General features: G+C 42.5%; 1 pseudogene; it reads left to right on the top strand.

Annotated features, from left to right (window-relative positions):
• LOC142716119 (U2 spliceosomal RNA) lies at window positions 1-181 on the top strand (annotated as a pseudogene).
• Window positions 182-4239: the final 4058 nt, after the last annotated feature.

Here is a 4239-nt window from a genome sequence, read left to right as displayed (position 1 = left end):
ATAGTTGGGGTAGTCAACTTAAAAAAAATCTGTTCTTATCAGTTTAATATCTGATACGTCCCCTATCTGGGGACCATATATTAAATGGATTTTTAGAACAGGGAGATGGAAATAGAGCTTGCTCTGTCCACTCCACGCATTGACCTAGTATTGCAGTATTTCCAGGACCGGTGCACCCTTTCCTTATGTGTTGACTAAAATCAGATTCCAAAAGTGTTTTTTGTGTTTGCCATTGTTTCTGTCTTTCTGAAGGGATCTCCCCTTTTAATCCCATTATTTCAACACCTGTTGGACAATGCATGAGTGATAATGAGCTAATTGATTAAATGCAATTAATGAATACATTGCCACCTCTTGTTTTGTGTCGTCTGTGTGTCTGTGTTTCCGGCATTTCACATTGGAACAGCTCATTCACCTTCCTTGTCTTCTCTCCGCCCTCCCTTTTAGGTAAGTTAAAGAGCTGCACCTGAGCCAGCCACTGATTGATGCAGCACCACAGTCAAATAGTGGAGTGGAGTAGGGGAACAGCAAACAGCCATTAAAGCCGCCCGCCCGACCGCCACAATGGACCTACCTGTGTACACTAGATGGATGTGATGGAATGTACTGTCGTCCCTACATTTCAAGAAGGAGTAAGAATTGCAGTTGCAACAAAGCCTTGCTTGCCTACAAAGAGAGCAGCAATTTGGATTTGTAAAGTTGGTGGATGCTTATTTTCCATTTTGCAGTCCCTTGTCTCCCTCCTGTGGCCTCCTGGAGGCAACTAGCTGTGCAAAAAAAGACAGCCTGGCGGCCGGCTGTTGCAGTGTTGCCCTCTCAGGCAACACTGAGTGACTGACTGAGCCGCACCGTCTTATATAAAGTTCAGACGGAACTTTGCACGTGTCATAGTGGAGCCCTGAGGAGCCAGAGCCAGCTTTCTGACATCATAATGGGGCCTCAGAGATAAAAGCCTGGGCCCAGGCAGTGTTGGTCAGTGCTGCTCAGCAGGCAGCACTGGACTGGACTGGATTACAGCTGATACAAGGTGTGAAGGAACAAGGGGTGGCTGTGGGCATTCACTTGCTGCCGCTGCCAGTGTTTATCTGCATGGCAGCAGGGCATTTGGGCGTTGCCAGGAAGGCGTTTTTATGTAGATTCCTCCTCTTTCAGCACTGCATTGTGGTGCAAGCAAAAGAAGCAAATCCTGTCTGGCTTCCTCTCCGGCCTTTATTCACCTCCCGTGTAGCTGTGAGTGTGTGAGCCTGCAGGGCCCCATGGAATTGCCTAGAAGTAGGCTGAATCGCTGCAAGGGCTGAACAGCAGTATCGGGCAGGCTCGGGCAACGCGCGGCCCGTTCGGGTTATCGCTTCTCGGCCTTTTGGCTCAGATCAGGTTTATTGCCTGGTTTGGGCTGGAGGTGCGAGTTTGGAGCGATCCTCCGTTTCCGTTTACGGGAAACTTTTTTTGCTGTGGTTTTGTACCGACAGGTTTATTGTGAAGAATGGCTGCCATCAAGAATACCATCCGGATTGAAGTGCCCCCGAGAGAAGCCAACAAGAACAACGTGAAATTTGTGGTTGCAGATCTTATCGAAAAAAAGGCTGGAGCAGAAAGGCAAGACATCTATGCTGTACAAGACTTTCCAAAAACAGGTGCGTACGATGTCACGTTCCATGAGGATTTTACTTGCCTTAATGTATATGAGTGGCTGAGAAACAACACTGAAGATCCCATGATGCAAGGAGTTAAAGTTACACCATTGTTTGGATTCAATGAAATTAACTTGCTTGTACATGTGTATAACCCTTACACCAAGATTGATCTGCTGGTGGATTTCCTGCTCAAGTACTGTGAGTATGTGAAAGGAGGAGTTGCACAGACCAACATCCTAGGGATTTTTAACTGTAAGTACAGATTTCAAGTCAAGCTGAAACGTGACTTAAACTGTGTTGGGGGTTTTCAACACCCACCGTCAAGTTTCTCTGTCGCAGGGCACCGTGGTTTTCTAAGTTATCCAGGACAGCCAAGGTATTGCAGGAAATGTTTTTCCTTTGGTCACACACAGGTCTTCTGTGATAAATCAGTGTGTTGCAGAAATTGCAAACAAGAAGGCCACACTGCAGGTGAGTGCCCCACCCCAAAATCCTGTGATGCGTGTGGGGGGACTGACCACATGTACAAGTTTTGTCCTGTAGCAGATGCTCAAAGGGCTGCAAATGAGGAAAAAACCAAAGCAGCACAGCAGAGACAGGAGGAGCAAAGAAAGCAAAGACAAATGCAACAGGTAAAGTCTTATGCTAGTGTGGTGAAAGACTCGGGCGGAGCACAGAAGCTGAAAGTAAGTGAGCCACAGATTTTGCAACCAGGTGGGCCCCACCCTTTCTTACCCCTGATGAGGCACTTTGAGGAGCTGTTTGAAGAGGCAGGGGAGGCGGTGCATGAATCAGATCCAACGAATATTCATGAGTTCCCATCAAGCATAGAGACGGTAAAGAGTCAAAGGGAGGGTGGTGGGGATGAATCAGACGAAGATGGCCAAGCATTGTGCGTGCAGAGGAGGGTTTTCAAGAAAAGACGTAGTGAGGAGGGTGAAAACCAAACCCCGCAAGCCGGCTCTTCGTTGCAAACGCTGGAGGAAGACATTGCGGACGTTGTGGATGGTGGTGGAACTTTATAGATAATGTTTTTCCTTTGTTCTGTTTTTTCAGTGTTCTCCATGAGCTAAAAGTTTTTTGGCAATATGGGAGTCAAAATCGCTTCACAAAATGTGAGAGTGTTTAAAACTAAGAATAGAAGAACTGCCATATTAGAGTTTCTTGCACAAGAAAATGCAGTCATATATTGTTTGCAAGAATGTGGTTTGAATGAAGCAATTAGTAGTGATGAATGGGTGCATGGAAGTTCAATTTGGTCATGGAGTGTATCAAATAAAAATGATGGGCTGGGAATTTTAGTTAAGGGAAAAGAAGTGTCTCTTATTAGTTATACAGTTATAGAGGAGGGGAGGTGTATCTTGGCCTTTTTTAGCTATAAAAATGTTAAGTTTTGTATCATTAATGTTTATGCGTCAACGGACAAAGTTGAAAGAAAAAATTTGTTTGATAAAATTAAGTTTTTCGTTCCAGGAGGGCTACCGGTAATATTAGTTGGAGACATGAACTGTGATATTGGTAAAAGTACTGTCGATATTTCAGGGAAAGTATTATTAGAAATAATTAATGATTTTCATTTATCGGACATGCAGAAATTATGCAAAATCGATCCCAGGTTGAATACCTATCATGCAGATAGAGGTAGAATACATAGTTGTTTAGATTATTGTTTTATTTCTCGGAACTTAGTTCCTTTAAGTTACAGTCAACAGCAAGTGGTATTTTCTGACCATGAATTGGTTATATGTGAAGTAGATGTGGATGTAAACAATGTGTCTGGGCGTGGTTTATGGAAATTAAATGTTAATTTGATGGAAAGTGAAGATGTGAGAAAGGAGTATGCTAGAAAGTATGAGAGTTGGTGTAGACAAAAAGGAACTTTCAATAATATAGGTAAATGGTGGGATTGGGTTAAATGGAAAACAAAAATATTTTTTAGGAATCTTGGGTATAAAACTGCTGCAGTTAAAAGAGAGAAGTATGTGAGACTAAATGCACGTCTGAATTTATTGTATAAATTGAGAGAGAGCGGTGCGGAAGTGAATGAAGATATCTTGTGTGTAAGAAGAGAGATTAATGAATATTTGAATGATAGAGGAAAAAGTATTATTTATAGGGCAAAATTAGATAAAATGGAGTTTGATGAGAAGTGTAGCAGGTTTTTTTTCAAAAAAGTCTTTAGTAAAAGACAAAGTATGAATGTGTTGGTTGGAAGAGATGGCAATGAGGTGAGCGGTGATGGAGTAAGTGAAGAAGTTGCGAGTTTTTATGAGGATTTGTATGCAAATAAGTGGAGAGATGAAGATATGGAAAGTGATGTGCTAAAAGTTTTGGATGGTAAGTTGAGTGATGTAGAAAAACAAGGTGTCATGAAAGAGTTGGTGATAGAAGAATTATGGAAGGTAATAAATAGTATGGCGGTAAATAAAACGCCTGGTGAAGACGGATTACCAATAGAATTTTATAGACGTATGTGGGATGTGATAGGGCGTGATTTCTTCGAAGTATGTAAATATATGTGGACGAATGAAGAAATGGTTGAGAGTATGCGTGCAGGAGTAATTGTATTGATACCAAAAAAAGGGGATTTGAAAGATTTGAAGAA

This window comes from Rhinoderma darwinii, unplaced genomic scaffold (genome assembly GCF_050947455.1).
Source record: "Rhinoderma darwinii isolate aRhiDar2 unplaced genomic scaffold, aRhiDar2.hap1 Scaffold_447, whole genome shotgun sequence".
NCBI lineage: Eukaryota > Metazoa > Chordata > Amphibia > Anura > Rhinodermatidae > Rhinoderma > Rhinoderma darwinii.
The sequence above is the reverse complement of the archived record's forward strand: the minus strand, read 5'-3'. Positions and strand labels throughout refer to the sequence as shown.